The sequence below is a fragment of the Rhinatrema bivittatum genome, chromosome 9 (genome assembly GCF_901001135.1).
Source record: "Rhinatrema bivittatum chromosome 9, aRhiBiv1.1, whole genome shotgun sequence".
NCBI lineage: Eukaryota > Metazoa > Chordata > Amphibia > Gymnophiona > Rhinatrematidae > Rhinatrema > Rhinatrema bivittatum.
Genome location: NC_042623.1, coordinates 135,945,723 through 135,972,969, shown reverse-complemented (window position 1 = coordinate 135,972,969; position 27,247 = coordinate 135,945,723). Strand labels below are relative to the sequence as shown.

General features: G+C 42.5%; 1 long non-coding RNA gene across 1 annotated transcript in view; it reads left to right on the top strand.

Moving 5' to 3' along the window:
- LOC115099521 overlaps positions 1-11,880 on the top strand; it is a 66,483-nt gene extending 54,603 nt beyond the window's left edge. Inside the window, exon 3 of the long non-coding RNA XR_003858816.1 lies at positions 11,232-11,880. This is a non-coding gene — a long non-coding RNA (uncharacterized LOC115099521). The remainder of the gene's footprint in view (positions 1-11,231) is intronic.
- Positions 11,881-27,247: the final 15,367 nt, after the last annotated feature.

The window sequence follows — 27,247 nt, the reverse complement described above, 5'->3', positions numbered from 1 at the left end:
TTACAGAGTCTGACTTCTTGTGATTTCCAGTTTAGTTTTTGTCTGCAGGGTTCAATTTATATTTTATGATATATTTTGTATTTCCTGAAAGTTTATTTGTGTTCTGCTTGTGTGACCGAGGCTTTAGGTATTCTGCAAGCATGAGGTTTCTGTGTAGGGATTTACAAAGGCCTGGCTTTAATCTGTTTTCCTAACAGGAGGTGTATTGGTGTTTAGAGCCTGATGTAATATTTGCAGTATGGCTTTTTCATAGGTTGAGTGCTTGCGGTTATGATATGGAAGGCTTACTATATTGGAATTGCAGTGCAGTTTATTCCTGACTTTCTGTAGGCCAAGTCCACACCCAGTGCACTTTACCATATGCCAAATCTATTTATTTATTTATTTATTTATTTATTTTGAATTTTTATATACCGAAATTCTTGTAGGGATACAAATCAATCCGGTTTACATGAAACAGAAATGCCAAAGGGCTTAAGAAAATGCCCAGGCTTACATAAAACAGTTTAAACAGAATGACTCCATAGAACAATAATGTGGTAACTCTCTTTGGGTTTTAGGACAAACCCAGGGCTTTAAACAAATTAAAACGACATATAAAATACTATTTAAATTAAATACAAATTAAGTACCGATTAAGTACAAAAACAGTAGTAACAATTATACAAATACAGTAGTAACAATTATACAGAGAAGGAAGCTGTTTAAATAAATAAGTAAATAAATAAATAAATAAATAAATAAATAAATAAATACCTGTGTATGTTATAATATGGCTGCATCCTTTGGAGCAAGCTAGCATGTGTGTGTACATGTACACCCACGCATCAGTATCAAAGCTACCATCATATGTTTCAGTACATGTCCATTTCCAATGCAAGAAACCACATACATTTTCCACCCATTTTATAAATATGCATGCATATATTTTGCATGTGAAGTAATCATGACACTGTATGAATAAACTTCCAAAACTGAACATGTATGCACATATTTTATAAAGAATGAACATATACCATTTTGAAAATACCTGCGTGCGTGTTTGGAATCACCAGTTTGCCAATACCTCTACCAGTTCACTCAGTCTTTCTCCAGTTCACCTAAACCCTCTAGAACTTCACCCCAAACCCTCACCAGTTTACCCAGACTTCCCATGCAAAAAACTGCAGACAACAGGCAAGTCCAAATTCACTTTTACAAGTCAATTAATAGGTGCAAAATCGTACAAATAAGTTTGGTAATGTATACACATAAATCTCTTTCAAAATAGCAATTACCATCTGTTCTTCTGAAGCCTACTCTTCAATGCTCTTAGACCACCCCTTTTTTCCCAAGTAAAAAGTATGTGTGAAATCAAAATTATGTATGTACTCTTGGCATTCATAAAATAGCATATTCATGAGTATATGTTATTTAAATTCATGTTATTTTTACACACAGATCTATTGAAAATTCACTCCCTAGAGTACATAAACAGATCCATGATATAAAGACAGCAATTTGTGAACATCCTTAGCTATCGAGAAGTTCACATAGCTTGCTAAGTTGCATACACTAGGGAATCAATTATATAAGACATTTGCCAAGTATTCAATTTTTCTAAATTGTAACAGACCAAGCAAGTGTACCAAAGCTGATACCATATGCATAGGTAAGGAACTTTTTGAATCTTTATTTATTTAAAAGTATTTATCTTCCTCCTATAGTGACCCAGTCATGCTAAGCTAATTGAAGCTCAAACATTAAATTATAAAACATACCCAATAATAACAATGAACAGAAAATACAAGGCAATTATAACAAACAAATCAAAATTTTTTGAGCCATTCTAAATGCAAACACTCAGCAGCCAGCATCTGAGATAGACATGAATGTCTCCTGAAACCAAAGGATCTTTAACTGCTTGTAAAGGAAACAGTATCCTCTGCAGCCCACAGAAAATCAGACAAAGTATTCAGCAATGTGAAGCCTATAACAGAAAAGGCCAGACATCAAGTCTTGCATAGATGGGCAACTTTTACAGAAGGTGTAGTTAAAATAAACACTTCCCCAAAGACCGCAAATTATGAAAGGTGTTATAGTAATAAAGCTGACTTGCCAAAAAAAAAGGTCCATCTTGTTTCAAAGACTTAAAAATAAAGAACAAATCTTTTAATTTAATAAGTTGTCTTATGGGGAGGCAATGTAGCTCCTGTAATAATGGAGTCACATACACCCATCACCACTTACCCAAAATATGCCAGGCTGCTGAGTTTCGCGAAAACTCCAGGGTCCTAAAATGGATGTAAGGGAGGCCTATATACAAGAAATTGCAATAGTCAATAGTGGTTAGCACAAAGGCCTGGACCACAGTTTAGAAATAATTATATTCAAGAATATATTTCAAATAGTAAAGCAAATGTAATTTGTAATACCCAGATCTAAGAATCTGTAGGATGAGTCTTAAAAGAGAGAGGGGTATCAAACAAAAATCTTAGGTTTGAGCATGTCTTAAGAAACACATCATATCAGTCTTTGCTAAATTAAACATCAGATGATTGGTACACAACTGTGAGCTGACAAGAGGAAGACTTTCAGAAACATGGCTCAGAACCATTGAAAGATTGTTTCTAACTTGAAAGAACAGCTGAATATCATCAGCATATATTCGGAAATTGATTGAATGATAATTCAGCAAAGAATATAGTGGAAGGGCAGCACCATAGAGTGGTTCTATTCTTATATGAATAGGTTACCCAGCTAGCCCAAGCCATGCAATCACCATAACACGGACAACCCCATTGCCTTTGGTGTTCTATAAAATGAAGGGAGATAAAGACCCAGATGTTTTTTTGCAAAAAATTTGAATTTCCTAGCATGTAGACAGATGGACTCAGGACCAGTGGGTTTATGCTCCCCTGCCAGCAGATGAAGACGGAGCAAGCTGACATCACAGTATACATAACCCTGCAGTGACCCCAGCCTGCCAGTATTCTCCATCTCCAGCAGATGGTGGATGTACATCTCCCTATGGGGATTGCTTTGAGCTTTTTGAAAGGAGAATTTTAAAATTTTAAATTCAGGAAAAGAAAGCCCCTCTCTCTGCGGTGATACCTAAAGGTCCTTCCCCCAGTTAAGAATTCCTGAGGTGATTTTCATGGTCCCTCAGAGGTGTGCCTTGGTCTGGTAGCAGGGTTTCCTGGTGTGGACTTAGATGCCAATTCAGCTGAAAGACAGTGGATGCAGAAGGCTGAGTGTGGCGGTGATGGTAGATGCCCTCTGCCTCCACAGCCAGAGACCATCCCTGTACTCAGCTGGTAAGCGCTGAGCTCAGGTAAGGTTTAAAAAAAAGAAAAGAAAGTTTTACCTGAATCAGAGACAGTAAGAGGAGTTTCAGGACTTCCTCCAGTCTCTGTTGTCCACGTGCTGTGCCAACGTTCATGCCCGCTCCAGTTGGAGTTGGAGAACTGGGCAGCCTGGTGGATTGAATGGCCCCTGCAATTACTTTTTTCCTGCACACCATGTGGTAGGCCATAGCGGCCGTTTTTGCGCACTCTTGTGTGTGTTCTGCTGCTCTCTATAGGCAGTTGGTGTGTGCATGCATTGTGCACTCAGTTTTTGGGCATACTTTTTACTCACACAAACTCTATCACACACTTAACTTGGCACACAGGTTGTGTGTGCACCTTGCTGCGCTTTCTTCTAGGCATTTATTTTTGGGGCACATTTCATTTTTGGGCACGAGCCATTCCGATGCATGTTTACCACAGTGATGGCTCTGGTAAGCAAGAAGCCTATGCGTCTTCCTATTTGTGTTGCTTGTCATATTAGGGTTTCTCAGCCTGACCTGGCTCCCAACCTGTGTCAGCATTGCTCAGATGCTCAGGGAGAGTTGTCTTCCTCGTATTTTGCTAAGCCTGGCTCTTCCCATTCTGATGATGGGTTGATCTTGGCCTTGAATGGGGGGATGCCAGATCTTGGTTCTCCATTGACTAGCTTCTCCACTGGCAAGGGCAGTTCTGAGGAACCAGATCCAATTCCTTTTGGGCTTGGTCTGGACCCAGCTGCATTTTCTTGGGTGGAATTTTTTCAAGGCTTACAAGCCTTTCTTCAGGCGCAGTCCTCTACTTCCCCTATTTCTGTCCAGTTGGACCCTCAGCCGGTGACATTTCCCTCTTCCAGTCCTATGCTTAAGCGCTGGGGCTTGCCCTGGCTCCCTGCAGATGTTCCCGACAGGAATCCAGATGGCACTGATGATGAGATTGATCCGAATTCCCTTCAAGATGGGGAAATTCCTCCAGGGCTGAAACCATATTGAACCATGTTGCAGTTCTTTCATAGATTTGAACTGCCAGCCCTGATTTCCCAAACTTTGAAACAGCTGGGTGTTCCTGTTTCGGATGCTATGTCAGAGCCGAGGAAGAATCCCATTTTGGTTTCCTTACGAAAAGCCTTTAGTTTTTTCCCAGTGATGGATGCCATCCAGGAATTGATTGATCTGGAATGGGATGCCCCAGAGGCAAATTTTAAAGGGGGGTTGAACACTGGAAGGCCTGTACCCCCTGGATTGGCTGTGAGATTACATTTGCGTTTTGCCAAAGTGGATGCTATGGTATGTACCGTGTCTAAGCAGATGACTATGCCCGTAGAGAGAGGAGCAGCCTTGAAGGATGTACATGATAGAAGGATTCAGGCTATTCTTAAGCAAGCCTTTGAGGCAGTGGCGATGAAATTACAAATTGCCTCTTGTTGTGCCCTAGTTGTGAAATCTTGTCTGCTTCTCTCTCAGGAGGTTGATGAGTCTGGAGGGAATTCTAAAGCAGTTATGGAGCCTGCTGCCACCTTTTTAGCAGATGCAGGCTGTGATTTGGTCCGGACTTGGCCAGAGGAGTGGCTTCGGTGATACTGGCCAGGCGTCAACTCTGGTTGCAAAATTGGTCAGCTGACACAGCTTCCAAGCCATCTTATCAATATGCCCTTTAAAGGCTCGCTCTTGTTTGGAAGTGAGTTGAGGAAACTGGCCAGTAAGTGGGGCAAGTCTCCGGTATCTCAGTTGCCAGAGGATAAGAAACAGTTACTGTGCCCTTTTGGGCATTTCCAAGTGTTTTCCAAGCATTTTCATCCCTACAGAGGGAAGACCTTTCAGTAGATTCAACCTTTCAGAAGGTCTCAGTCTTTTCATCCCTAGCAGCCCAAGAGAGGAGCGAGCTTGGGTGGTGGACCTTCCCGAGCTTCCCAATGAGGGTTTGCTGACCCACCTTCCAGAACAGGAAATAGGGGGATGTCTCTCTCGCTCTTTTATTGGAGGTGGGTCAAGATCACATCAGACCAGTGGTTCCTGGAGGTGATATGCGAAGGGTATGCACTGGAATTTTGTAGTATTCCTTGGGATGTGTTCATGGTATCTCCTTGCCAATCCCCACAGAAGAAGCAGGCAGGGGAGTTCATGCTTCAAAGGCTCCTCAGACTGAGGGCCATGGTTCCAGTACCCACGTCTCAAGAAAGTATGAGGCAATATTTTGTTGTGTCCAAGAATGAGGGCTCCTTTCTTCCCATTTTGGACCTCAAGAGGGTCAACCGTCACTTGAAAGTGACTCATTTTCAAATGCAAACTTACACACTGTAATAATGGTGATGAAATCAGGGGAATTTCTGACCTCCTTGGATCTGTCAGAGGCTTACCTTCATATTCCCATCCAACTGGAACACCAATGCTTTCTACGCTTTGCAGTGTTGGGTTGCCATTATCAGTTTCGGGCACTGCCTTTTGGTCTCGCCACCACTCCCAGAACATTTTCCAAGATTATGTAGTGGTAGTGGCGGCCTTGTGAAAAGAAGGAATCCTGGTGAACCCGTACTTGGACGACTGGCTGATTCAAGCCAAGTCTCAGAAGTCTGGTTGGGTGGTGAACATGACCAAGAACTATCTTCAAACATCCCAGACATTAGAGTATCTGGGGGTCTGGTTCGACACGGGACAGGACAGAGTTTTCTTACGAGAAGTTTGGATCCTGAAGTTGATGTCTCAAGTGTATCAGTTGATGAACACCATATGCCCGATAGTACTACAGGTACTTGGTTTGATGGCAGCTACCCTAGAAGTGGTGCCATGGGCAAAGGCACGTATGCATCCTCTTCAGCGCTCTCTGCTATCTCATTGGAATCCACAGTCTTAGGATTATGCGGTTCGGCTCCACTTGCCAATGGATATCTGCTCCCGCCTCCAGTGATGGTTGCAGGAGGATCATCTGAGAAAGGGAGTTCCCTTGTCCTCTCTGGCCTGGTTGGTACTCACAATAGATACAAGTCTCCACAGGTGGGGAGCTCACTGTCTGGAGTTAATGGCCCAGGGGTGCTGGAATGCCGAAGAGTCCTGCTGGAACATCAATTGCCTGGAGGCCTGGGCGGTATAGCTGGCATACTTGCAGTTAAGCCACAGGCTGCGGATTCAAGCAGTTCGCATGATGTCAGACAATGCATCAATGATGGCCTATATCAATAGCCAGGGAGGAACTAAGAACCAGCAAGTGATGCAAGAAATAGACCAACTGATGGAATGGGCAGAAGGTCATCTGCAGATGATCTTGGCCTCTCACATTGCAGGAAAAGAAGACGTAAGAGTGGACTTTCTCTGCAGGGAGAGTCTGGACCCAGGAGAGTCGGTGTTGTCAGTCGAGGTGTTTCAGCTAATTGTGGATCACTGGGACCTTCCATTCCTAGACCTGCTGGTTACATCTTGAAATGCGAAGATTCCTCACTTCTACAGTCACAGGAGAGATCTGTGGTCTCTGGGAATAGACGCTCTCATACAGGTCTGGCTGGAAGATAGATTGCTTTATGCCTTTCCTCTGTGGCCCTTGCTAGGCAGGATAATTTGCAAGATCGAAGGCCACAGGGGCTAGTACTCCTGGTGGCACCAGACTGGCCCAGGTGTCTATGGTAATCGGATTTGTGGTGGAGGCCACATTCATCTTCCGCTGCACATGGCTCTGCTTCAGCAGGGACCAGTTCACCATGAGGAACCGACTCGATTCTGTCTTCACTAAGGAAAACAAAATTATCAGGTAAGTAATTTCTCCATTTTGAAAGAAGCCACTCAATCCACGTACCTGGCAAATCTGCTTACGGGAAAAATCAAGCAGTCTTTCAAGCTGTCAATCAGGATAGAAAAGCCAACTATTCAGAAGTCAAAACCACCATCCTGGAAAGGGCATGTTACACTTCAGAAGCCTACCAGCAACAGTTCTGACATGGTACCTTACAGCCAGGGAAAGGTCCTTGAAGCATTTTTCATTGAATAAAAGATGCCGGATGGAAGTGGCTACAGCCAGAGATTAAGTCAAGCCATGAAGTAGCCAACCAGGTTCTTCTGGAGTAGCTCATAGATGGTCTGGACAGGATCATGTAGAATTAGGTCAACACTCAGGTCATACCCCAGAGAAAGTATTAAAAGTGACGGACGCTTTCCATCAGGCTCATTTGATGCCAGAACTAATACAGAAGCTAGAAAAGCAACCCGTACAGGGTCCCTCGCATGGCAGTGCAGAGAAAGACCTCAACAATGACACTAAGCAGATCAGCTCTGGTTCCATATTCCAGTCACAGACCCCAGCCTTACCAGCTTCTTTTAACTGTGAGAAGATAGGCCATTTGGCCAAAGACTGTTGCTACGAGAGGAGCAAACTGATGGAGGTCAGTCTGGTGACACAGCTAGCACTAAAGGTTAAAGTACCTACCAATAAAGAAAACCTTTAAAAGGGGGATAACTGGCAGATCAGAGGGGAGGTAGATTACCTGAGGAACCTGTACTAATAAGTAACAAGATTATCAATGTTTCCCCTTTTGCTCATTTTGTGTTGATTAGGGGCATAAGGAGGAGCGTTGGCTTTATGGTAAAGAAGAAAATGCAGAACCCTTTGTAGGAAAAGTGGAAGTAAATATGGAACAAGCACCATAGGCATGCTTCCAATGTGGAGGAAAAGATCACGGTGTCAAAGACTATCCTTAGCTTGAAGATGAAGAATGGGAGCATGAATGGGCACTTGCAAAGCTCCAAGGCTGTAATTTGGTGGCTGGTCCATGTAGAGGACTTTCAGACTTCATGATCTCAGTTGAGCTGAATGAAGTTCCTACCCAAGCCCTGGTAGATTCAGGATGTGGAAAGACTCATCTGTATAGACCTAGCACAGAGTGGGTATATCAATTGCAGGAAGAACACTCACCTGCAAACATGGTGACCAGCATCAGTACCCAACCAGTCAAGTCTTACTGATTACCTTGGTGGGGCAAGCCTATGTAGAAGTGGGTATACTTCCTGAGCTTCCATACCCTGTTGTTCTGGGATAAGATTATCCACAGTTTGAAACTCTATGAGCCAGCTCACAGCTGGCCAGGTCAGCCAAACTGTATAGAAACATCTCTGGAAGCCTCTCCACAGGACATTGCAAAATTATACTGCACAGAGTCAAATACATCCAGACCATGAAGGCAGCACCCAAGAAGAAAATCTGAGAAGTCTCAGTGTCTAAAGACTGCCAGAGACTTTACTGTTTTAACTTTATGCATTGTCATGTATCAGAGAGAACTGGGGATATTCCAAGAATCCATAGCTGATTTTCCAAATAGGGTGGTAGAGGTTAGAAATCTTAAGCAAGTCCCACCTGAAAGTAGTTCCCTTGAATTGTGTCAGATGCATATAGAGGCAGGGGAGGGTAACGTACTCTGGCCTAGAGGACCCCATACCAAACCTACCCTCTGAGCGAAGAAAAATGGTCAGTCCGAGTTTAGGTTAGAAAAAGAATAAAGGAAGAATGATTTATCTTCCTGGGAGTTAATCCAGGGAGTGGCAGATGCTTGACCTGACAAGGTCAAGCTGCAGGGGAAGGCATGTAAAGGACTGTATGTCAGACGCTCCTTAAAATCCTGGGACCAGGCATTTAGCCTGGTCCATCATAAGCGACAGACAGGAAGGGAGTTCCTCTCTGAGGGCATTTTTCTTAGAGGGAGATAAAAAAAACTAAGCCCAGGGAGAACATGGAGGGCCCAGGGAAGAGAAGGAAGCCTAGGAAAGGCTAAGCCTGACTAGCTATGACTTACATTGCTGTATTTTTGCTTTTGAAAACTGCTTAGTTAAGCAGAGCTGTTTCTATTTTGGTTTTCTGTAATTAATAAAACGCTTAAGAGAAAACAGCAAGAGCCCAGCCTGTCTGTTCTCTGGCCAGCCAAAGACTGCACACTGAGTCACACAACCGATTTACTTGAGTAAAATGATTTTACCTGCAGAAATTGCTTTGGAAATTGCTAAGCACCACCATATCAATGAAATATTTCACCATATACAAAATATTTTTAGCACAATAAATGCCAAAATAATTGTTTGCATGGTTCTATGGATCAGTAAAATATAGCATGTGTTAGAATGCATAAAAAAGGCCTGACGCAATGGCTTAGTGGCAGTGCTGCATACTGCCATGTGGAGGGTACTTGGTTTGATTCCCAGGCTGGGTCTTCCACACCTTAGACTGGCTGGGTCTGGGGATGCTGATGAGACAGCTTTCACCATTCTTGAAGGGGAAGTCATGGACATCATTAAGGGTGATAAAAACACATCTCCACTACAATAAATATGTTCAAAAACATCTGGCATCTGTTGTTTTCTCCACGGCTATCATAGATCGCCTTCCTCTTTGCTTCTTGGGTCCATCCCTTTATATCACATGATACAGGGATCTGAAGGAGCCTTCATGCATGGCTCCTGGTCTCAGGATCATTGCTCAATGCTTAATGATCAGACTAGAAACAGTGAGAGAGAGGGTCTGTTAAGATAGGGGGAAAACTTCCATGGTAGTTGTGAATGAAGGCTCATGGTGCCAAATCCTAGTGCTCATTCTGACTGAGCTGGAAGAAAGGAGGAACTATGAGTGTCAAAAATAATGCTCATAATATAATGCACACACATTAACACAAAAAATGTATCGACACCTCAAGGAGAAATAGTTAAGATTTTGCATTACCGTCCATATTAACAAGTATACTTTTACATGAAAGGTTAATCATCTGTAACACCACATCATGTTTTGCTTTGGCTATCAGTATCAGCTAGAATTAAGTTTCAAGTCTTTTCTATAACATTTCAGATTATGAGGGGAAAGGGCCCCATATATTTCTCAAAAACATTAAACTATGTGCCAAACTGGAAACTACAATCATCCCAATATGCTCTTTTAAAAGTGCCATCAGTTTGTCAACTTTGACTTATTCATTTGAGAGCCAGAACCTTCTCTGCAGCTGCCCTTACCCTTCATAATAGTCTCCCAGCGAATTTAGATTGGAGACAAAGAAACAAAAGATTTAATGGGTTTAATTATATCATCTGGGTGTTTATTAAGATATTCCATTTGAATTTTTTTTTAATGAGAATATGAATATAACCATTATCTCTTTGTTTAAGAGAAGAGGTAGTATAACATTTCGTACAGATTGTGTCTACTGATTAATTTTTTTATGATAAGTTGAGTGTAGGTTATACTGTATGATAAATATTAATGAGATTTTGCTTATTGTGTAATTATTGATGTATTCTATTTTGACTGTACACGAGTGAATTAATTAATCCTGAAAGGTGATTTAAAATGTTTTAAATAAAATTTAACATTGGCCATTAACATGCACAATAAACACTGTGTTAGCGCACATTAATGGCTGATGTTAACGCACTCTAGTACATCAGTCCCATAATTTAATGTATTGACTTAAAATTTTACACAATATATGATGGGTATGGGGTTCTTTTATCTGAGTTTAAAAATAATCTAGCACACCACAAAAATCCAATATAAGTAAAGGATGCTTATGCTACCAAAAGGTGTGATACAAGACAAGGAATATTCAATAAAACAGAAATATTGTTGGCATAAAAACAAAGAAATGTGAAATATGATGGCAGACAGAACCTTAAGGTGTTTATGTTTCTATAAGACACACCCTGATGAAGGTTCAATAAAAGAGAAATCTTGATGATACAATGCAAACATTTGTGCCCTTTACTTGGATTAATGTAAGGTTAAGGTTGTTTTTTTAGTTCATAATTATATTTTACTAGGCACACCAACTAAGAATTTCTGTAAAAGACTGTGATGTTACTGTTTTTTAGCACATAAAATATATGCACGGACTTTTCTAAAATAGCCTAAATAGGTGTATAAGATGTGCTTTTTTCCCTTACCATTCCTTTTCCCTTTTTCTATTTTTAGGCACTTTTGATCATCCCTAAAGGTTTGCCCTACTCTGCGTGCTGAGATTGGTCTGGATTTTCCTATATAAACTGGCTTGAGCATGGGCAATGTGTGGGGTTTTTTCTTGAACTTTGAAGGATGAAGAGGAGTTGTGTTGGTGGTTCCCCAAATTCAGGCCCCACAGCCTGTTCCAGAGGGAAGGACTTTGCCCTGCCTGCCAGTTACCTTCACAGACTTGGAAGAGGAACCGTTCAGTTGTGAGAGAAGAAGAGGAGATTTTTTTTTTGTTTGCTTTTTGAAAGAGTTGGTTTTGTTTTTGACAGTTAAGGAGGGCTTTTCCCCCCTGAGGGGATTGGGAGAGGGTTCTACTTTGTCCTGTGTTCAGTTAAAGTGGGGACTGTAGTTGCCTGCCAAGACATATGGAATGTTTTGGAAATGTTTTTCTTTATTCTTGAATGGGAGGAAATCTTTTTACCACCATCTTCATACCCAAGTTTTGGAGAAGAGATCTCCAATTTTTCCTGTCACTACGAAGAGATATTGATTCAGTCAGATGGGGAGAGAAAGAGACTGACACTTCTAGTTTCATTCAGTTTGTATCCAAATATTTTTATTTTAGTATTTTGTGATTTTCCTATGTAGAGAACCCGTTAGATCTCTACCAGTAACAATGTGAAATGATTCATGGTTATGGGAGAACTGGCAGGCCGATACAGTACAGTGCGCTCCGACGGAGCGCACTGTACTGTATCGGCCTGCTCTTGGACGCGCGTTTTCCCTTACCCCTTATTCAGTAAGGGGAGGAAAACGCGTGTCCAACCCACGGCACCTAATAGGGCCATCAACATGCAAATGCATGTTGATGGCCCTATTAGGTTTGCGCGCGGGATACAGAAAATAAAATGTGCAGCCAAGCCACACATTTTACTTTCAGAAATTAGCGCCGACCCAAAGGTAGGCGCTAATTTCTTCCGGCACCGGGAAAGTGCACAGAAAAGCAGTAAAAACTGCTTTTCTGTGCACCCTCCGACTTAATATCATGGCGATATTAAGTCAGAGGTCCCGAAGAGTAAAAAAAGTTAAAAAAAAAATAAATTTAAATTCGGCCCGCGGCTGTCGGGCCGAAAACTGGACGCTCAATTTTGCCGGCGTCCGGTTTCTGAGCCTGTGGCTGTCAGCGGGCTCGAGAACCGACGCCCGCTGGGGCTGAAGTAAATTGCGCGTGCCGGCTGACTGTCGGCTGGTGATCCCCAGCACAGCGGCCATTTGCCGCTGTACCTGGAGTCTCTGGCCCTGCCCCACCCCGCCCCCGGACTGCCCCTTTTTGCAAGCCCCGGGAATTGCACGCGTCCCGGGGCTTTATGTGCGTCGCCGGGCCTTTTGGAAATAGGCCCAGTGTGTGTATGACCGGTTACTCACGTAACCTTTAAAAATCCAGCCCATTATTTGAACACTATGTCTAGCTTCTTGCCTGCTCTTTCTGCATTGAAGATCCATTGGAATGAGTACCACTGGGAGAAGGACTGATTGAATCAGAGACTGTGCAATGATTCCCTCATATCATGCACCTAGGGCCCCAGGCGCTTGTCCTCCTCCCTGCCAATGGAACCCCAGTACCCCAATGGCTAAGCATGTGGTGAATGGAGAGAAAAGTGAGAGGTTCAGGACAGTGAGATTGGCTCTGGGGACTGTGTGGCCCCTATATTCTGGCTTTAAACCTAAGAGGGGGTTACAGGGATATATTCTAAATGAATCTCTATATTAAAATGTGCATGTACTGAAACAAATGTGCCTACTCTTGGGGTGGTGATACATGGTATTTTAGGCACACTGTGAGTTAAGTATGCTATTGAATTTATCCTCTCTTTACTTATAGTAAAACACTTGAATATAGAACATATTGCAGTCAGCCTGGCAATATTCTTCAGTGGTAGAGATCTATTTGATCAATGAAACTTAGAAGCTGCAAGTTCTCTTAATACAATGGATTGATATTTCAAAAGATCATTGCCATAGATGTAGAACTGGACAAAGCATTTCTTTTTAAATAAGACCCATGCTTGGAAGAGAGAGAAGTGTACCTAGGTTTTAGATCAACTTCCATTCTCTGCCAAACAGTACAGCATGCACTTCGAGCGAGTCAAGCCTTGTGATATTTCTGCAGCACTGTTCCCTCATACATCATATACTTCAGAAACATAACATATAATGCTGAGAAACCCAGAAGCTGCAAAGACAGGCAAAATCAATCAAAAATAAAGTATGCATACAAGCAGGCTCTATTGGGCTAGTTTCCTTTTATCATCAAACACTAGTGAGATATAAACAGTAGATTCACAATTCATAGGGGGTAATTTTCAAAAGGAGTTACATGCGTAAATGTAGCTACTATTGTAGCAATTTTCAAAAACCATTTACTCAAGTAAAGTGCACTTATGTGAGTAAATCCTATAGACAAGTCAATGGCATATATTGTAGCAATTTTCAAAAACCCACTTACTCAAGTAAAGTGAATTTACCCCAGTAAACCTGGTTTTTACTCGAGTAAATGCTTTTTAAAATCAGGCCCATAGTGTTTATTATTTTAAAGCTACCCCTTTTGTATTTAAGATTAAAAGCAACATTGGCTGGGTTCCAAGTGTATAATTTAAATTAGAATGAGGAAACTAAAGCGCTATAGGATGAGATCTTCTATTTTATCCCTAGGTCAGTTAGTGCTGGATACAGGCATACACAACGGAAGTTTCATAACTCTTCTCTATCAATAAGCCTCGCACATGTAGAGGATCAGCTTTCCCAAGATGGGAGTATTATTCCAATTTCACGCCTCCATCAGTGCTAAACTTGGAATTGATAGCAAAAAAAGAAATGAAAATAAAAATAAAAATAAACTAAACTAGCCCTCCCTTTTCCCCAAATATTGCAGTTATTTGTTTTGGAAGTCATTTTCAAAACCATTTATGTGCATAAATGGCTTCAAATTGTCTGCAATTGTGCTCATAAAAGTATATGCATAATCTGATTTTGTGGATATTTTTATTTGCACAAAAAAAAGTGTTCTGGGGCAGGGGAAGAGTTAGGATATATGTGCCATCTTTTAATCTTGAAATGGATGCATATAAATTAACATGCACAAGTTACACCTCGCAAATAGAAAGTGTAATTTTAGATTGATAAATTTGAAAACCTTATTTCAATTGATTTTCAAAGTGAACTTATGTGCATAAGTTTGCTTTGAATATTGCTATAGCGGAGAAGAAATTTGGACACTGAAATTCCTTTTGCCTGTATTGCCTGCGCTGGTGGCCCAAACCAGGGGTAAGAGAGAGTTTCCTCTGGCCTCAACGGGGTGTCACAGCGGATAACAAGAGGGGCAGAACCCGGAACCGGAAACCAGAAGTGGGACTATAAAATCACCTCTGCAGCTATTACCTGAGAAGAAATTTGGATGCTGAAATTCCTTTTGCCTGTATTGCCTGAGCTGGTGGCCCAAACCGGGGATAAGAGAGAGATTCCTCTGGCCTCGATGGGGTGTCACAGTGGATAACGAGAGGGGAGGAACCCAGAACCGGAAGCAGGACTATAAAATCACCTCTGTTTGCGGCATGCAGTCGACGCTGGTGCGCTGCCAAAGCTGCGCGTGCCTAAGCGGTGAGCGGCTATGTCAGGCTTTGCCTGGAATTCATCTGGAAATGAACTGATATGAATTTCATTTCAGGTAGGAAAATTTAAGGTCGGTGATCCAACTTCTTCTTCAAAGAGAATCCCTATAGCTTTGATAGTGGTACAAGAGTAACTGACTGAGTCATTGAAAGTATCCAGGTTCTGAATAAAATATCATTGAAATTATGCCTCACACCAAGAGAAAGGCAAAATTGAAGCCTATCTCTAATATTGCTAATGTGGACCCTGGACAGCGATCTGTCTAAGATTGGTTGGAATCCCTCTTAATAACCCCCAAAGTACAGACCGCTGTGGAGGAGGATTTAGAGCATAATCCCCTACACTTGGTCACTGAAATATCTTCAAGTCTGCGGGCACTGGATACACCATCTCCACCTGGCTATAAAGGGATTGTCCCTTCAGGAGAGCCAGGATTAACCCAAGAGGTTGTTGAAGGCAAGGAAGAAAACAGAAAGAAGAAGTGAAGGGGACAATGCAAATAGAAGTAGATCCTCAAGTATCTACAGAATTTGAATCTAGTATGGAAGGAAGATTCCAAATTGATTCCAGAGAAACATGTACACCCAAGATTTTTAAGACTAAAATTGATGATTCTAAAAAATTAGATCCAGTTAGAATTGTTGCTCTTAAACCTGGAAATATAACCCTGGAAACAATATGGAACTATATGGTAAAGGAACTATATGGTAAAGGCAAATAAATACTTCCTTAAAGGAGAATGTGGGTAAGATTGAAGATCAGCAGAAAAAGATTAGTGACATAGATAATCGAGTTAAGGGTATAGAAAAAAATTCAAGAACATCAGATAAAAAATGAAATGGTACTTCAAAGAAAGGTAGAAAGTTTGGAGAATACAGTTAGAGCATTAAACTTAAAGATAACTAACTTTCCTATATCTAGTTATATGGGTCCAAATTAATAATTTAAATCCTATGTCACAAAATTCTTAATATACATGAACAAGGATATCCAGTGATTGTTAGAGCCTTTTATCTTGGGTTAAAGAAAAAAGGGATAGAAGAAGTAATACCCTCAGATAGAGAAAAGGTAGGGTCTGAGAAGGAACAATACATAGAAACCTCAATTAATATATCAGATTTCTTACAGAAATCTCAAGAAGAAACTGAGATAAAAAATAAAGGCACTCTTCTAATTGAATTCGCTTTCATAATTGATAAAGATAACATCATGAAATCTTTCTTTAGAATTAGAACTAAAACATGGACAGAAAGTCTGGATCTTCCCTGATCTAGAAAAAAATACTCAGATACGTAGAAAAAGATTTCTAGCCTTAAAAAAGGAAGTAATAGATAAGGGAGGGGGGGGGGGGGGCTGTTCTTCCTTTTAAAGAACCCCTGTAGATGTGTAATCAAATATGGGGGGAAAGATTTACTTCTTTTTGGATCCGAACAATTAGAAAATCTTCTTGGGAATATAGATCCGGTTAAATAGTACAGTTGGGGATTTCTCTGTACCTTACTTTAGTGGTTAATTACATAATTTTCCTCATTATTTTGTTATAAATTTAAATATATGGTACATATGTTCTTTAATTTCAACAAGATATTCTTGTATTATATTGTGAAAATTCATAAATACAAAAAAATAAATAAAGAATATTGCTATAGCGCCGATCGCCGTCATAGTAAGGGCAAAGGCGATCGGTGCCATTTTGAGTATTGGCGGGACGGCGATTTTGAGTCTCAAAATGGCGCCGATCGCCTTTGCCCTCACTATGATGGCGATCGGCGCCATTTTGAGTATTGGGATCGGGTGGCCGGCGTGAAAGGAGGTCGCTCCCGGACCCCCGCTGGACTTTTGGCAAGTCTTGTGGGGGTCAGGAGGCCCCCCCCAAGCTGGCCTACAGTCCCTGTGGGTCCAACGGGGGTCCCGGAGTGACCTGCCATCCGACGCCAGGCCAGGACTCAAAATGGCGCTGATAGCCTTTGCCCATACTATGTCACAGGGGCTACCGGTGCCATTGGTCAGCCCCTGTCACATGGTAGGAGCACAAGATGGTGCCAATGGCCATGTGACAGGGGCTGACCAATGGCACCGGTAGCCCCTGTGACAAAGGCTATCGGCGCCATGATGAAACTAGCACCAAGGGTGTGAGTGAGTTCCCGGACCCCACCGCTGGACCACCAGGGAGTTTTGGTGAGTCTGGTGAGTCTTGGGGGGGGGGTCAGGAGGGTGGGGGGTTGTAGCTAATTTAGTAGTAACGTATTTACAGATCGACAACTTATTGAATTCTCCATACTTCCGCATGAAACGGAATTGACCCCCCACGAATACGGATCGCGTACGCAACGAAAACTTTTTGCCTGCACACCTCTAAGAAATAGAGAAGAAAAGAAAGCTTGTTGTGCATGTAGCCTACCAAAGAAGCAGTTTGGAGGCAAAGCAGGTCTGTTAGCTGTGTACACAAAAGCACAGTAGACTCTAAAAGGGTATGGATCAGGGAACACACAGAAGTAAAACAGTTGCAAATTTTTACTGTTGGAACACAGAGAATTGAGCAAAGGACCTGTAGCTCTAAACAAAGAGTACTGAGGACTATAAAAGATGTGGCTCAGGGAGGACCACAAAGCCAAACAGTTTAAAAGTTTTTCTTCAATACAGAGAGCTGCGTTTTGCAATCTGAAGGAAAAACTATCAACTATCAACTTCCCATCAACTATAGAATCCTGTTTAAGACCATGACCATTATCCACAAAACCATCTACCTTCAATCTACACTCCAACTCAAAATTCCGCTCAACCTTCACTCCTCTGCAAAACCGATCAGAGCGGCATATAAAGGATCTCTACACGAACCCCCCACAAAATCCTCACTTCACCCCTCCATTAGGAAACGTGCACTGTCCACTGCCGGTCCCTCCCAATGGAACTCATTACCACCAGAGCTTCGACAGGAACAATGCCCTTTCACCTTCAGAAAGAAACTGAAAACATGGCTTTTCAAACTAGCTTTCCCCTAACCAATTCATAATCCCCTGTCAGTTCTACTCTGCTACATTATAACTTCAGTAACTCTGGCTACCCTCCGGCTCCTACCTATTATTAGGCAAGCCACCCCGATAGATTCGCAGCCCCTCCCCCCCTCACACACCGCATGTTCTTTCTCCCTCTCCCACCCCCTCCCCCCGCCCTGACCCTGTCATTTCCCTTCCAACCCTTAACACCACCACCATCAATCCTGTGTAGATTTACGCACCCCAAAGAACTAACTGTTTGATCTCCTACTTGGTTACTTGTCAAGTTAAGTTTATAATCTACTTATTGTTTTCTCTATATTAACACTAAGTTTAGCCTATTCTTCCTTGCTCTCCTGTCTCCAATTGCAACACCCTGTTTTTTGTAACTTCCTCCTACTCGTTTTGGTTATCCCCTGTTATGCTGTAAACCGGTACGATAAGATATTTATCTTGAGCATCGGTATATTAAAAGTTTCTAAATAAATAAAATAAATAAATAAAAAGTAAAATGTTTGCAAGTAAGGAAACAAGCTCCACTTGCCTAAAGTCAGGAGAGTGAAGTAAGTTATTGGTTGGAGAAACAGGATTTGTTTTCCTTTTTATAACATTTTAAAAAGAAAAGAGAGAAATAGTTGCGCAGAAAGACTGTGTTTGTACAGGATGTGGCCCTACAGCCACAAGCGAGGTACTCTACACTAGAGCTCCAGGAGTGCAGCTGCCAGAGAAAGTGTTGCATGAAAATTTGGAGGGGAGTTAGTGAGTGCACTGCAGGAATAGGTGACAGAAGAGAAAGAGTGCTTGGAATAATTGCTGTCAGAGAGCCCTTGCATAGGGTTACAAAAAACTTGGAATGGAGCTAGTGAGTGCACTGCAGGACAGGTAGCAGAAGAGAAGGCAGCATGCTTGGAAGAAGAGGCAGCCATGTACTTTTGTGTGGTAGGAGTTGCCCCCTCTCGAGAGCTGGAGGATAGTAGGGATGTGAATCGTTTTAGGACGATTAAAATTATCGTCCGATAATTTTAATATCGTCTTAAACCGTTATGGAACACAATACAATACAGATTCTAACGATTTATCGTTATAAATCGTTAGAATCGTGAGCCGGCACACTAAAACCCCCTAAAACCCACCCCCGACCCTTTAAATTAAATCCCCCACCCTCCCGAACCCCCCCCCCAAATAACTTAAATAACCTGCGGGTCCAGCGGCGGTCCGGAACGGCAGCGGTCCGGAACGGGCTCCTGCTCCTGAATCTTGTCGTCTTCAGCCGGCGCCATTTTCCAAAATGGCGCCGAAAAATGGCGGCGGCCATAGACGAAAAAGATTGGACGGCAGGAGGTCCTTCCGGACCCCCGCTGGACTTTTGGCAAGTCTCGTGGGGGTCAGGAGGCCCCCCACAAGCTGGCCAAAAGTTCCTGGAGGTCCAGCGGGGGTCAGGGAGCGATTTCCCGCCGCGAATCGTTTTCGTACGGAAAATGGCGCCGGCAGGAGATCGACTGCAGGAGGTCGTTCAGCGAGGGTTCCGGCGCCTCGCTGAACGACCTCCTGCAGTCGATCTCCTGCCGGCGCCATTTTCCGTACGAAAACGATTCGCGGCGGGAAATCGCTCCCTGACCCCCGCTGGACCTCCAGGAACTTTTGGCCAGCTTGTGGGGGGCCTCCTGACCCCCACGAGACTTGCCAAAAGTCCAGCGGGGGTCCGGAAGGACCTCCTGCCGTCCAATCTTTTTCGTCTATGGCCGCCGCCATTTTTCGGCGCCATTTTGGAAAATGGCACCGGCTGAAGACGACAAGATTGAGGAGCAGGAGCCCGTTCCGGACCGCCGCTGGACCCGCAGGTTATTTAAGTTATTTGGGGGGGGGGGGTTCGGGAGGGTGGGGGATTTAATTTAAAGGGTCGGGGGTGGGTTTTAGGGGGGTTTAGTGTGCCGGTTTTTCGATTTTTCGATTTTTCGATTTTTAACGATGTTCCGGCGAGGGATGGGGTTCGGGAGGGTGGGGGATTTAATTTAAAGGGTCGGGGGTGGGTTTTAGGGGGTTTTAATGTGCCGGTTTTTCGATTTTTCGATTTTTCGATTTTTAACGATTTTTAACGATTTTTCACGATATTTTACCCCCCAAACGGCAACAATATGATTCCCTCCCCCTCCCAGCCGAAATCGATCGTTAAGACGATCGAGGACACGATTCACATCCCTAGAGGATAGGGAGAACCTGAAGCTGGAGGTATGGCAGCTAGAAAAGCAATCCAAGGTAGTGGAGTCAGAGAACTCACTCGCAGAAATCCAGGGCAACCAGAGAAGTAAATGCCTACAGCTGCTGGATGAAATGCAGGAGATTCTGGCAGGGATGACCCACATGGAGAGTGAGTTATGGCAACCAACTGAAGAGACAAATGTGTTAAAATGGAAGGAAGAAGAAAAGACTGCCAGTTTCCCAGAATTAAAGGCAAGGAAGGGCTCAGGACATCCTGAAGCTACGAAAACCCAGCAGGCATTTGAATCATATGGCTGGTGCTTTGTTGTTCATAGGGGCAAAGCTGCAGAGAAAGATAAAAGCAGCAATGGTGCTGGAGCTAGATAAAAGCCTGTGGATGGTGACAAGAAAACATGGAGGGAAACCAGAGAATACACAGCAGGAACAGGTGGCAGAAGAAAAGCCTTAACAAAGGCAGACACAACAGTGTGCAAAAAAAGAAAATGAAAGCCAGGAAACTGAATATGAAGGGACTGTGACTATTATGCAAATGAGCTCAGGATGGAGTTTTAAAGAATCACCTGAAGGAAGCTACATAGACTGCCCTGAAGAAGGCAGTACATAAGGTCCTATTGGGAGCCCCACAGACTGGCTGGAGAAAGCCAGCAAGGAGAAGCCAGTGAGTGATGCAGAGAGAGGTGCTGTGGAGTGGCCAGAGAGAGGTGTTGCAGAGTGGCCAGAGAGAGGACCTGCAGAGTTGTCAGATAAAGGCACTACTGGGAGCCCAGAGGTAAATACTGTAGAGGGTTCAGGTGCAAATGGCCAGAGGGAAAGACAGTGCAGAGGAGTCGGAAGGTGCTGTGGAAACAATTGTAGGAGAACTGAAGTCTAAAAGAGGACAAGTTATAGAGTGAATCGAAGAGAAACCACCACAGAAATACCCAAGTGAAGTTCAAAGAGTCCTGCCAGAGGAGAATTGGATCCCAGAGTTCCATATGGACTCAGATAAAGGACTATGGGTGGACAGAGGTAAAAGGGAAAAACAGGTGGTTAGGGTGATTAGAACTTGGTTAAGGATAACCCTAAGATGAGGGGGAGACCATGCTGTCTTGAGTTTAGTGGTAAGTAAGCAGAGAGTTGTTAAATGTAATCCTAAGGAGAGGGGGAGAGTATGATCCTGAAGTTAGCTGCAAGTGGCCAGAAAGAGAGTATTGGGGGTAGAAGGGAGTGAAAATGGAAGAGAAGGTGATGATGCTGGGAGTTATGGGAGATGTGAGAGAGGAACGGGAGGAGAAAGTGATGATGGGGGGAGAGGGAAGGGAAAAGAAGGTGATGCCAAGGGTATGGAGAGAAGATGAGGGTTGCAGTGGCATGAAGGGAGAGGGAAGAGAGAGGGAAAAGATGGTGATAATGTGAGAGGTAGTAGATCGGGGGGGGGGGGGGGGAGAAGGGGAAGAGAAAAGATGATGATGCAAGGAGAAGAGTGAAGGGAAGGTGATGATACCAGGGCTGGAGGAGAAGAAAGAAAAGATAGAATGATGATGCCAGAGAAATGCGGGATAGAAAAGGTGATGGTGTACCATGATAAAGTGAGCTCAATGCCAGGTATGCCATGACACAAAAAAGGTTGGGAATCACTACCCTAGAGGCAGGCTGAGCCCCAGAGTCTTAATGAATGAATGAGACAATGGTGCAGGGAGGGGGGGGGGGGAGTTAGATTTGTTAGGAACAGGGGAACATTATGAGGAAGGGGGAGCCTATTCCAGTGGGATGGGCTTCAGTTTAACCAGTGTGGAACAAGGCTGCTGGTATTAACCTTTACAAAAGAGATAGAGCAGCTTATAAACTATATAATGGGGGAGAGCCAACAGTCACTTAGAAGTGCATGGTTTGGAATGATGTATCTTTGAAGGATACTAACAAAATAGGAATGCTAAAGCATCCCAATACAGAAGTTACAATAAATGCTAAAATATCCCAGGTACATTTAAGTAAACAGCAGACAGAGCAAAAAGAGGCCTGAACTTTGACCTCTGGGCCTGGACCTTGGCAGGCTGAAGTCCAGGTGTGGGACCTGGTCTCTGGGCAGGGCCCCAGGATTGGGCCTGGGTCTAGGCAAAGGCTTTGGTGTTGAGACCCTATATCCTGACCGGGCCCCAGCCCAGATGTTGGTCTAGGCCTAGGCCTGGGCCTTGGTCTTGGCCAAGGCCCCACATCAGGACCTGACCACTGTACCAGTCCCCAGCATCAGGCCTGAGTACAGGCCTTGGTCTAGGCTGAGCCTTGCGTAGGACCTAGGCTGAAGTCATGGCAGCTTACCATGGCATAGGCCTATGCAAAGCCAAGGCTTCAGCCTTGGCCTAGGCCTAATCATCAGATCCCTCCCAGAGATCCTGGCCCCGGCATTTTTTTTTTTTTTTTAGTGGGAAGAATGGACGATGGGTAAGGAGGCCTCAGGAGGCCCCATTTCTTTTTTTTTTTTTTCCATTTTTGGATTTTTTTTTAATTATTTATAGATTTTCTTTTATAAAGACAAAAAAATACTTGTACAATGGAAACATTGAGGTTTCACAAAATGAAATTCATGGAGAAACCTACCCCAAAATGAAACAAAAAATGAAACAAAATTTTTACTTCTTCCCACCCCTACTTTGAAATGTCTGTATACAAATGCTAGAAATCTAAAAGATTAGATGGGAGAGTTAGAATGCATAGCACTGAGTGAAGAGACAGATATAATTGGCATCTCAGAGATCTGGTGGAAGGAAGTTAAACAATGGGATACTGTGACACCAGAGTACAAATTATAATGATTAAATTGAAATGATTAAATTGGTGGAAGGGTGGCGCTATATCTTAAACAAGGCATATCGCCAAACAGGATCTACAGGAAAGAAAATGTACTTTAAATTTTTTTGAATAGAAATTCCATGTAAAAAGGGGAATAGAATAATAGTGGGGATATACTACCATCTACCTCACCAGAATGAAAAGATAAATGATGAAATGCTAAGCTAACAAAAACAGCAACGCAGTAATAATGGGTGATTTCAATCACTGAGTATTGACTGGGCAAATGTCACATTAGGATATGCTAAGGAGGTAAAGTTTCTAAATGAAATAAATAACAGATTCATGAAGCAGCTGGTACAAGAAGCAACAAGGGGGAGGGGGGCTATTTTAGACCTAATCCTTAGTGGAACACATGATTTGGTAAGAGATAAGGATGTTAGGGCTATTTGGCAATAGTGATCATAACATGATCAAATTTAACTTGATAACTGGAGGGAGGACAGAAAGGAAATCTACTGCGATAGCATTTAACTTTCCAAAGGAAGATTATGAGAAAATGAGAAAAATGGTTAGAAAAAAAATGAATGGAGAAACTGCAAGGGTCAAGAGTTTATATCAGGCATGGACGTTGTTTAAAAATACCATTTTGAAAGCCCAGACTAGATGAATTCCAAACATTTAAAAAGGTGGAAAGAAGGTCAAATGTCTGTCAGCATGATTAAAAGGTGAGGGGAGAGAGACTATTCTAGCCAAAAGAATATCTTTCAAAAATTGGAAAAAGGATCCAAATGAAGAAAACAGGAAAGCAGCATAAGCACTGGCAAGTTAGATGCAAAGCACTGATAAAGAAGGCAAGGACAGAATTTGAAAAGAAGTTTGCTGTGGAAGCAAAACTTCAAAATAAAAACTTTTTCAGATATATTTGAAGCAAAAAGCCTGTGAGGGAGTCAGTTGGATCATTACATGTTCAAAGAGTAAAAAGGAATCTAAGGGAGGACATAGCCATAGTGAAGAGATAAAATTAATTATTTGCTTTGGTCCTGACTGAGGAAGATGTAAGGCAGACACCCATTCTAGAAGTGAAATTTAAAGATGATGAGTCAGAACAACTGAAACAAATCTCAGTGAACCTGGAATATGTACTAGGAAAAAATGACAAACTAAAGAACAGAAAATCACCTGGACCAGATGGTATACATCGCAAAGTGCTGAAAGAACTGAAAAATGAAATTGCAGGCCTTCTGTTAGCAAACTGAAACTATTATTAAAATCATCTGCGATACCTAAAAATGGAGGGTGGCCAATGTAATTCCGATTTTAAAAAGGGTTCCAGGGTTGATCTGGGAAACTACAGACTGGTGAGCCTGAAGTCAGTTCCAGGAAAACTGGTTGAAATGATTCTAAAGAACAAAATTACTGAACATATACAGTAGATAGGCAATTAATGGGGCTAAGTCAACATGGATTTAGCCATTGCAATATAATTTGTACCCTGGTGTCACAGTATCCCATTGTTTCACCTCCTCCCACCAGATCTGAGATGTCAAGTATATCTTGTCTCACCAATTTGCTACATTTTTTGAAGGTGTGAATAAACATGGATAAAGATGAGTCAGTGGATATAGTGTGTCTGTATTTTCAGAAAGCATTTGACAAAGTACCTCCTGAAAGACTCTTGAAATTAAAATGTCATGGGATAGGAGGCAATGTTCTTTTGTGGACTGAGATCTGGTTATAAGATAGAAAACAGAGAGTAGAGCTAAATTGCCAATTTTCTCAATGGCGAAAGCTGAATAGTTGAGTGCCCCAGGGATCTGTACTAGGACTGCTGCTATTTAACACATTCATAAATGATCTAGCAATGGGAACAAGTGAGGTGATCAAATTTGCTGATGACACAAAATTATTCAAAGTTTTTAAATCAAAAGATGATTGTAAGAAATTGCAGGAAGACCTTGTACAACTGGGAGACTGGGCATCTAAATGGCAGATGACATTTAATATGCACAAGTGCAAACTGATGCATGTAGGGAAAAGCTTCCCAATTTATAACTACACAATGCAAGATTCCACTTTGGGAGTTACCACCTAGGAAAAGGATTTAGGTGTCATCGTGGATATGTTGACATTGTAGCATTCTCTTTGCCAAGACAGCAAAGAGAATGCTAGGAATTATTAGGAATGAAATGAAGACTAAAACTGAGAATATCATAATGCTTCTGTATCACTCCATGGTACAACTGCACCTTGAATATTTTGTGCAGTTCTATCTATCTCAAAATAGATATAGCAGAATTAGAAAAGGTACAGAGAAGGATGACCAAAATGATAAAGGGGATGGAACAATTCCCTTAAGCCTAAAGAGGTTAGGGCTCTTCACTCTGGAGAAGATGGCTGAGGGAAGAATAAATAGAGGTCTACAAAATAATGAGTGGAGTTGAACAGGGAAATGCGAATTGGTTGGGTACACTTTCAAAAAGTAGAAAGACTAGAGGACATTGAATGAAGATACATATAAGACAAAAAGAAAACATATTTTTTTTACTGAATGCATAATTAAACTCCGGAATTCGTGGCTAGAGAATGTGGTAAACGCTGTGGGCCAGATTTTAAATGCCCTGCGCACTTAAATCCGGCCGGATTTACGCGCGCAGGGCCCTCATGCGCCGGCGCGCCTATTTTGCATAGGCCGCCGGCGCGCGCACAGCCCCAGGACGCGCGTAAGTCCCGGGGCTTCGTAAAAGGGGCGGGGAGGGGGCGTATCCGGGGGCGTGTTTGGGGTCAGGGGGCGGTTCGGGGTGGGACCAGGGGCGTGGCGCTGGCCCAGGGGCGTGGTCAAGGCCTCTGGACCAGCCCCCGGGTCGGGTGATGGCGCGCCAGCAGCCCGTTGGAGCGCGCAGATTTACGTCTGCTTTCAGCAGGCGTAAATCTGCCAACAAACGGTAGGGGGGGTTTAGATAGGGCCAGGGGGTGGGTTAGGTAGGGGAAGGGAGGGGAAGGTGCGGGGGGTGGAAAGAAAGTTCCCTCTGAGGCCGCACATTTGTGCAGGTTGCACAAACGTGCACCCCCTTGCGCACACCGACCCCAGATTTTATAAGATACGTGCGGCTACACGCATATCTTATAAAATCCAGCGTACTTTTGTTCGCGCCTGGTGGGTGAACAAAAGTACGCACTCACGCAAAATTATAAAATCTACCCCTGTTAGTATAGCTGGGTTTAAAAAAGTTTAGACAAGTTACTGGAAGAAAAGTTCATAAACCATTATTAAGATGGACTGGGGTAAATCCACTGCTTATCCCTGGAATAAGCAGCATGAACTCTATAAACCTTATGGGATCCTGCCAGGTACTTGTGACCTGAATTGGCCACTGTTGGAAACAGGATACTGGGCTTAATGGACTTTTGGCAAATCTTATGTTCTTAATACTGTAAGACTCTATAGTATGTTTGACAGCTTCATTAAAAAAAAGTTTGTATCGCTAGCTGAACATGTAATGCAAAATATTGTTCAGAACAGGATTTTGATATAGTATACCTGAGCCTAAAATTTGTGATCAGTACTGAAGTAACAGTTTTCTGTGGTTTTCACTGATGTCTTGTAGCTTTTTAATTGTCTGCCATGCAATTTTTATTCCTTGTGCTAGTAGGCTTTATAGTCAGATATAGCTTGTAATCTAAATTATTCAGCAACAAGGAAAGGCATGGGTATCTAATGGAGCATATGGCTAACTTCCTGAAGAAAAAGTATGCTATCATAGGCACAGCTGTTCTTTGCTAATGTAACTTTTAAAAATTGATGACTCCTGATTTGCTCTTTTACCCCTTTATCTATGAAATTCAAGGTTTCTCATGGTACACACTGGATAATCTGTAGATGATATCCTGATCCCTAAATTACAACAGTTCTAATAAGAGAGCTCTTTTAATTTTAAAATGAGAGCAAGTCACAAAGACTAAATGTTCACTTCCTTACAAAAGATCGTAGTGTCCAACTTTTCTTCTCATTAATACCCTTTGCCCCTGGAAGAAGGAATGTTGGCTAGAACACAAGATTTGCACAAGATCAATTACACAGTAAAGTACATAGCAACATGCAGAAAGATGGCTGAATTAACAGAAGTGTAAAATTTACTGCTCATTAAATCAGCTTATTTTATGAATGGCATTATTACAAAATGTTTGTAAACTCCATTCAAACACAGGCAAAATGATTCTAGAATCAAGATCAATTTTGAGGGCAAAGTGTTTACTTCATATCCTATTTACTTAAAATAAAATAAAGGAATATATAGCTTGTTGAACTCTAGAACTTGAGCCACACATAATACAGGAAATGTGTAACAGTGATACAGATGACCTTAGAAAAGTGCAAGCTGTGAA